Source organism: Mixophyes fleayi, chromosome 1, assembly GCF_038048845.1.
Source record: "Mixophyes fleayi isolate aMixFle1 chromosome 1, aMixFle1.hap1, whole genome shotgun sequence".
In the NCBI taxonomy this organism is placed as follows: domain Eukaryota; kingdom Metazoa; phylum Chordata; class Amphibia; order Anura; family Limnodynastidae; genus Mixophyes; species Mixophyes fleayi.
The window spans coordinates 344,283,029-344,292,078 of record NC_134402.1 but is presented as its reverse complement, the minus strand read 5'-3'; the positions used below and the strand labels follow the sequence as shown (position 1 = coordinate 344,292,078).

Below are 9,050 nucleotides of genomic sequence, written 5' to 3'. Positions count from 1 at the left end.
GTATAGGAACCTATTTCCATATTTCCTATACATTTAGATCCATGGGGAGTTTAAATTGTTGGAAAATACATATTGTGAGTTAAAAAATTTGGGTACGAAGGAGGAGGCTGTCCGCATTGGAAAATCAGGAAACATTGGAGCCCATAACATATTGACCCACATAACTCTTTTTATTGACTTGAAGACAGGTTCCAAAGAGGCAGAAAAACAATTTTTCAGACTATATTGTATGTGTGTCTATTAACACATTTACAGCTGTTGAAATAGCTGTAAACACAGGCAACTCAATTTCAATTACTTGCTTCTTTGCATGCAGTAAATCACTCATAAATACTATAACAATGTGTCTAATCAAGAAATGCCATAGAACAGTAGAGATGGGCAGGCTCGAACCAAACCCGCCCCCGAACTTCCGGAATCCGAGTACCGAGCCGAGTCGGCTGGCGGCTCGGTACTCTCGCGCCTTTTCGGATTCCAAAATGAGGCAAAACGTCATTGTGATGTTGTCGGATCTCGGATCTCGTGGGTTTTGGAATGTATAAATACCGCCCTCCACCGCGATCTAGCGCCATTTCACAGAGAGACACTGAAGGGGTAGCAGGGTTCTTAGCAGTCTCCAGTGCACTTAGGCAGCGTTATTATTGCAAGTGAAAGAGAGGTGTTGGCAGTGTTCTTCCAAGTCTTCAGTCACATTGTACTGTGCCAGAGTTCACCCAGAAATAGGAGAATGAGAATGTAATAGGCTGGCATTGTTGTTCACAGAGCTCACAGAGAAACAGAAGGGTTAACAACATTGTTCTTGTCACTCTTCATTCTCAGTGTCATTGCCTACACAGAAACAAAAGGGAAAGGAGGGACATAATATAAACTTTGAAACACATAATTATGAAGGGTTTTTTAACAAGGTACAGGAGGGTAACATTCTTCAAAGGAAGAAAAGTACTAGAGCACAATGATATTATGTACTGAGGGAAGTAGATTCAGAGGAAATTGGAGAAAACACTAGCTAGCTTCCTTCTCTCAGCTACATCCCAGCACCTGCAATCTACAGTCACCATTCCCATTCTCATCAGTGTGCACATCATTGTTGCTCACACAATATTAATTATTCCATGCTGTAAGACTATATTACAGAAGTCTCTGTACTTTGATGTAATTGCCAGCAAAGGACTTTCTCATGGAATTTGTAGTACATATTAAGCCAAAGCTGTCACGGTTTTGGGGCAATTCTTTTAGACCAGAGCAGATGTTGAAATGTTGTGCAGACTCAAGTATGACCACCACTGGGTCTCTTGGTAAAGCTATTTTTTTCCTAGCTGCATTCACAATAGAAACTGAAAGAGTATACCTTGTGGTGTTACTTATCACTTGAGCTGTCAACTGGCTGACCAGCAACTCATTGCATCTCTTGAGATATGTGTCATTTGGAAATAAATATAACACATAACTCTTAAACCAAGGGTCAAGCACAGTCGCCAAAATTTAGTGATCACATTTAAAAATGTTGATAACTCTTAGATCCAGGCGAAGCGAATAAAGTGCTTGATCTACCAGTCTGATATTCACAAAGGGAATCAAGGAAGCTGTGCTGAACTCACTTTAGTAGACTTTTAATATTACTTTCAGGACCATAAATAACACTGAAATTATTCTCCACTGCGCTGGACTAAAATACATCCCCCCTTTTCCCCATGGAGTGTAGAGTAAGTGTGGATGGCCTTTCGCTGTTCCTCCATCCACTTAACCATACAAAGGGTGGAATTCCACATTGTTACCACCTCTTGCTTCAGTTGGTGACAGGGCAAATTGTATTATTGTGGTAGCAGCTGCAATCTCCTACATGCTGTTGGAGAAAGGCGGTAAAGTCCAGAAATTTTTCCAGCCACAGACAGCATCTCCTGCACGTCCCTGTCATTATCGTCACCTGCAGCAGCTAATTATATAGCGCCAGTAATTCTGCTGTGCTGTACAGATCAGATGAGAACTAAGCAGAAACCACTATAAGTTATGTTAGTTATGTAGATAGATATAAAATATAGTTATAAGTTATGTTAGTTAGGTAGATAGTTATAAGATATAGTTATAAGTTATGTTAGCTCACATCAGTCCCTACCCTATTTAACTTTGGCTTGATTACAGGTGTTTTTTAATTTACCAAGGAAAATTGTGTCTGAAAGTTTACTGTAGTAAAACATTAAATTGCCAACAAAATATTAACGGGCATATCAGTATCAAGTAGCTCCCTTCTCTTAGCTAGATTTTAGCACCTGCAATCTACACTGTCATCATATTCATCCTCATCATTGTGTACATCTTCTTCAAACAATACTAATTCATCCCCACTGGAATCCACCATCACAGAAGTCTGTGTACTTTGATGTAATTACTGATAATGGCCTTCCTCATGGAATTTGTAGTTCATTTTATGGCAGAGCTGTCACGATTTGTGGGCAATTCTTTTAGAGCAGAGCAAATAACAACATGTTGTGCTGACTCATCTGCATCACCACTGGGTGTCTTGGGAAAGCAAAGTTTTTTCCGACAAGTAATTGCCCGACAAACTGAAGGAGAGACATCATTACAAGATATTGATAGCTCTTGGATCCTGGTGAAGCGAATTAAGTACTTAATCTACAATTACAATATAGTTAGCAGATTTACTTTGTTTTATTTCATCCGTAAAATTTCTCTAGCTGCTTCTCAAAAAGTACAATTAAGGCAATCACTTGACTCAAGCTAACCGTGTCTGCACTCTCTTCACAGGTGACTACTTCACTGGACTAAAGTACATTCCCCTCAAATGCTAGTCTTCTTGCAGCTGCTGCATTCTCCTACATGCTGTTGCAGAATTCTGAAAATGACTCTAAATTTTTCGGGAACACAAACAGCATCTCCTGCGTGTCATTGTCATTTTGTAAAAGTTCTGTAACACCAAGTTTATTGTGTGAGCAAAACAGTAATGCTCTAACAATATTGGTGTCGTTATCAAAAATCACATATCTTCAGGAGAGTCCAAGCAGGATTAGCCATGTTGCAATGACATCCCTTACTTTTTGTAACAGATTGTCAGCTGTATGCCTCTTACTGAAGCAGCTGATACACAGCGTAGCCTACTTCTGAAAAATGTGACGTACTTGGGTACATGCTGCTGCTGTTCCTGCTGGTGAAGGCGAATCACCAACCCAGTGGGCTGTCACAGTCATATAATCTTTAGTTTGTCCAGCTTCGCTTGTCCCCATATCTGTGGTTAAGTGTACAGTGGGTAGAAATGAATTTTGTAGCCCAATAATTAAATTTTTATGAACCTTCTGGTAAAGGTGAGGAATAGCTTTTCTAGTAAAATGGTGTTGTGATGGAATTTGGTAATAGGGACAGAAGACCTCAAGTAGCTGTCTAAAACCACCTGCATTAATAGTGGACATTGGACGCAGATCTAATACTAGCATAGTCCCCATGGCATCTGTGATCCGCTTTACGACTGGGTGACAGCTTTCTTACTTTCTTCCTCTAGCAAAGGATTGTTTAACAGTCAATTGTTGTAAACTACTAGTAGTCTTCATCTGGGTTGAAGATCCACCCCCAGCAGCAGCAGCAGCGAGACTACCGCTCAATAATTCTTCAGAGGAATCATGATTAGTGGAGGAGTCATCTAGAATTAGGAACTTGGAAGCAGGACTAATTCCCATCACTTCTGGGGATATTGATGATGAAGGTGTTGGGGGTGTAGATTGCAGGTGCTGGGATCTAGATGAGAGAAGGGAGGTAGATGATGCTGGACTGCTTGTTGTTGTTATTTTTTTAACATAAGTTTCTGATTTTCCCAACAGTTTACCATGAACTCGCTTCAAATGCTGTAACATGGATGAGGATCCTAGATGGATAAGGTCCCTACCTCTACTGAATGTGGCTTTAAAAATTCTACAAATAGCTAGACAACTGTTGTCAGGATTTGTGTAAAAATAATTCCACACTTAAGAGGTGGATGTTTAGTCTTTTGCCCAGGCATGACAATGGCCTTTCTCTTATCACTGGCAAGAATTGCTGCAATCTTTGTTTGAAAGTGTATGAAAATAATATTGTGATCTGTGAGGTGGTCAAAATTGAATGGAAATGAATGGAAATTAGTGTTAGTGAGGTTAATAATAATGTAGGTACAAAATAATACCTAAATTATGGGATTTTAGCCCCAAAAAATTAATTTTGAAAAAAATAACAAAACAAAACCAAAACACGCAAGGGTGGTTTTGGCAAAACCAAAACTCAAAGGTAATCCAGATCCAAAACCAAAGCCTAAACATGGGGGTCAGTGAGCATCTCTATAGAAAAGTCAATCTTCATTTTTCATATTAGGATTCATAAACATGGGTCCGTACATAGAAGGTTTGCCAACTTTTGGTTTGGGGACCAGCCCAATGAAGCCACAGAGGTACAAGGGGAGGTGGCAATCAATGATGAGATGGCAGTTCTGTCCTCCTGAATTGTAAGCATAGCTATGATATTTCCTGAGAGTGTAGAAATCTGCTCTATGTTGTGTGTATGGACTATTGAGGCTCACATAGGTAGGATATGTCACGATACTGAGGCACCCACAGTCTATTTACTTGGGCCAAATGGCGATGAGTACACCTTGTGTTAACTGGCAAACATACCCACATCAAATCAGTGCTTAGCCGTCTACTTTGAACTTATCACTTGGTTTCCAGTACCGTGGACTTAGGAGTATTTTTTCACATACAGGTAAGTATTCGGATAAAGATTGCTTAAGTTGAATAATAGAAAAACACCAAAGGAACTATAGCACTTTTAAGCAATAGTTAACCTAATGCTTGAAAAAGTCTGTACATCAGACGAAACGCGTCGCCTTTGTTTCATGTTGCCTGCTATTTTTTGAACGTTTGAGCATATAGAGTGCTAGTATCGAACTGTAAACTTCATCATTAGTGGGATTCCCACTCTCATATTTGCTGTGAGTTTGGATCCGGATTTATGGTGCGCACCGAAAGAACTGTTGTTTCTCTGAACCCGCTCATATAGCAAGACGCTCTTACCTGGACTACCTCTGGTAAATATATATGTTTTATTCACTGATTGGAATTACAGAACCGCTGCAACTCCCGGAGGTATGTGGACATTTGTTCTTTGACAGCCGCTAAAGCGGTAAGAAGTTATGCCTTTGGCTTATGTTTAATTACGGAACTGCTGTATCTCTTGGAAGCATGTGGTAAGTTGATTCGTGACAGCCGCTTAAGCGCTGAGAAGTTATGCCTCCGTTGGCTGTTTTATCCATGCAGTGAGTTTTTGTGTACGGGATCTCAATTCTATTATAGCCGCGGCTGCGGTAAGAGATCACACTCTGTGGAAATTTATTTCTATTCCCTTTATTCAGTGAGTATATGTCTATATACCGGATATTATCAACATTTGTTGCTAACGAGGATGGGACTCGAGGTTTTTAACCTCAACAAGCAATACGATTGCATGAACATATCTCTCTACTTCCATCAAACTATTTGACGAATGAGTCGGCTTTTTTCTATATCTTGCAAGATATCTTTTTATAAACATCTCAACACATATATATTTTTTATCAGCTGGTGACATATAGATCCATCAGGGTCACTTTTATTTATTTATATGCCTGCATATGTATGTTTAAGTAGTTTTTCGATCTGTCTTCTGTAGAGATATATCGGAATATTTTACTTTATGCTAAGAAGGGCAAGCAATTCTATAGATATATAAAATAAAAAAATACATGCTCCGCTACTTTGTTTGTGATTGTCTATAAGTGACATATGCAATTTATTTAATTCTTAACAAATTGTTACTATATGTTGATTAAGGTACTTCTGCGCAACTCCCGTTTTTTTTTCTTTCTCTCTGTGTATTTTGTTGGGAGGGTTAGCACTACCTCCTATTGCAAGTTGCTGCATTTGATACCCGTGAAGGATTGTGTACTGTTTATGCAGATATTTGAATTTTGTATTAGCGCCAGAGATTACTTTGTTCAATTAACCTAATGATGCTAAATTACAGTTGTAACATAGCATATATCCATACAAGTACAGTACAAGGCTAATCTCCTAATAGCCGATCGTGGGGTATCTGCTGTCACACATCAAAGCAAATCACAGCTATGGAGTCCAGGATGTGATGAAGCTTAAGGTGCTTATTGCTTAGAAAATACAAATAAAAACTACAAACCAAATATAGTTGAAACTGCACAGGGATTTCTGATAACATGGAATTCTAGTTGCAAGGAATACCGCAGACACCGGTAGCAAGATAAGTGGCTAGAGATCCGGAGAAGTGGTATTAGCAGCAAAATGTGGGGGTCTGAGGGTACAGGAGCAGCAGGAGAACAAACCCATAGAAAGGGCAACAATGACCAGCACAGGAGAGGGAGAGAGGCAGGTATAAGTAGGGAACACCCAGGTGCAGGAGATAATTAGTGACACGGGTTAACCCCTAGTAATAATAAAGGAATAGGCACAAAAGCAGCACCCCTGGTGAACAGAGGTACTGCCAGATAAACATAAAAGAAGTCCAAGGTCCAGAAGGCAGAAGCTGCCAATGCAAAGCAGCATGCAATGCAGGAGGCTGCAGGCAGATCCTGACATCTGCTTTAAGCTACATGGTAGCAAGAATACTTTCCCATTACAGCTAGTAAGACACTGTCTCACTTCACTGTGATCCAGTTTTGACGAGCACACAGATCCACAAGACCTGCAGGGATTTAGAACAAAGGAAGATTACCAGTCCTTGCAGTCCTTCACTGTAGCCTCAGATTCTTTAGCCATAACCCCCTGCAGTCCTGACATTCAGCTTTACTATCACTAAGTCTCTCACCATTCTCTAGACAGAGCTTTTTATCTGGTCCATGGTTGCCCCTTCAGGTTGGCACAGCTCTTTTGGGTCCCTTATTGGAAGACCTTATTGCTAAGACTGGGTACACATTAGAGTGTTTTCAGCCAACTATCGGGTCAATCACCTGATAAATCACCGTTCTACCAGATATCGCATTAGTGTGTACAATTAGATGATGAACGATTATCGTTCCACACACCATCATATTGTTGAACAAGGTTTTTAAGCCGGACTAAAAATCTCATTCATCGCTGGAACGATGTTGTTCCAATCTTGCAGTGTGTATGCACTCACGATCTGGATCTCCATAGAGTTTACAGAGTCATGATCTTTTCAGCCGACGGTTATGACAGTTGAAGAGCACAAATAGGAGGGCAAATCTTTTAAAATGTGCATAGTGTGTACGCATGAATCGGCATGCTGATCATGACTTTTTCTTTTTTCAGTCGTTGGTACAATCGTTGTAGATAATACATTGATTAGAAAATTCTGAAGTGTATCCCCAGCCTCAGGACTAGATCATGCCTTTCCCTGGTTACCTAATTGGATTGAGGATCCTATCTACTGGGTAATGGAGTATATGTCAGCTGCTGCCTATCTCTGTATCAGACACCCCCTTCTCCCTCCAAGCTCTCTGAAGATACCAGGTTAGTGGATTTCATGAGAAGTGCCAAATTACTGGAGATTAGAATAACAATGGCATTGTTCCTGGATTTAACAACTGCATTAGTGGTCTGCAGATTATCATTCTCTGGCTGAGCAGCACTTTCCATAGAGTCTGCCTGCCATTCTGGATGTATAACATGGCTACCAGCCAGGCACGAGCCAATGCTTGGCACACTAATGAAGTAGGCTACATTTGTCTTGATCTTGGCAGGACTGGTTTTAACCTGGGTGACCTAGTACTCGCAGGAAATACATTTAAGCACACACTATATGAATACATAACATGCAGCTACAATTTGGGATAGACAAATGAGAGCAGGTCCCAGCTTCTTAACCTTTATTTAATTTTCCCATTACCCGGTTCTTCTGGTTCTTCTGGAACATGGGGATCTGGGGGACAGAAATAGTAAAAAGCACTCTTGACCAGAGTCCATAATTTGTGGCCAACGACGTGTATCATTTCATCACACTATATACCTGAGATCAGAACTTCTGAAGGAGAACCTTTCCATTATTCCATGTCATATCTCAGTTATACTACCAATCTGTTCTATGTACCTATTTCACATCCTTCCTAAGCTGCACTCATTGCAGCTTGAACGGCTTTAAATGGCACAGGGTAGAATCATAAACACTGACACATTTCCAATGATGGATCGGGAATAAAGAATGGCAGGAAGCAAAGCAACATCTGCCCTGAAGCAGGATATGTATCTTGCTTCAAAAACCACGAAGAGCTAATCCCAGTTCCACCTTACATTTCTGGAACCTTGCAAACAACCTGCAGCCAGCTACTGGTTCAGTGATGGGGTCATGCTGTCAGTGATGTCTGGGCATGTGCATAAAATCTCTTTGGTAGAACCTGGGCTGATATCTCTAAGTTACCTGTGTAAAGTCACCACACACGGTTTCAACCTGCCTTCCAATTTCCACTGACAATCAAGGTCCTAGAGGATAGAGCTATGTCCCTGGATTTTTTTGTCACTGAAAATACCCCATACTTATTTACTGAACAGTACAGTTAGAGTATTTAAATGCAAGAGTACTATGGGGAACCAAAGTTTGCTTAGACAGCACAACCATGAAATTATTTTAAAATGTTGTCAAGTATGCAAAATTCTTTTAGCTGAATGTTAGCTCTTGGGTCATGGAGTGTGAATTAGGTGACTATTTCTTCGGACACATTCTTGGCATGAAATTTCTCAAGTCAGTCGGAGGAAGACTGAAAGGATGATAGAAAAATGTAACAGTCTCCTAGCAGATGTGGTGTTGGTTTTTACCATTAATGATTCAAAAAATGCATGGGTAACTATTGGTAGAAATGTTTACAAATATACAGTATATTCATACCTAAACAACTGCCTTTTTTGGAATGATGATCACTTATTTTGGATACACATTAATTGATTCATGTTTGCACACAAGTTCTTTTGCGTAGCGTATCTTGTGTGAAATAGCCTTACGCCAATTAACACAATTGAATGCAATTCATGTCTGAACACAAATGACACTTACAG

The 9,050-nt window shown here is 40.1% G+C and overlaps 1 long non-coding RNA gene across 1 annotated transcript in view; it reads right to left on the bottom strand.

The window, feature by feature from the left end:
- Window positions 1–220: 220 nt before the first annotated feature.
- LOC142108784 (uncharacterized) overlaps window positions 221–9,050 on the bottom strand; it is a 218,098-nt gene continuing 209,268 nt past the window's right edge. The window contains exon 3 of the long non-coding RNA XR_012680227.1: window positions 221–828. This is a non-coding gene — a long non-coding RNA (uncharacterized LOC142108784). The remainder of the gene's footprint in view (window positions 829–9,050) is intronic.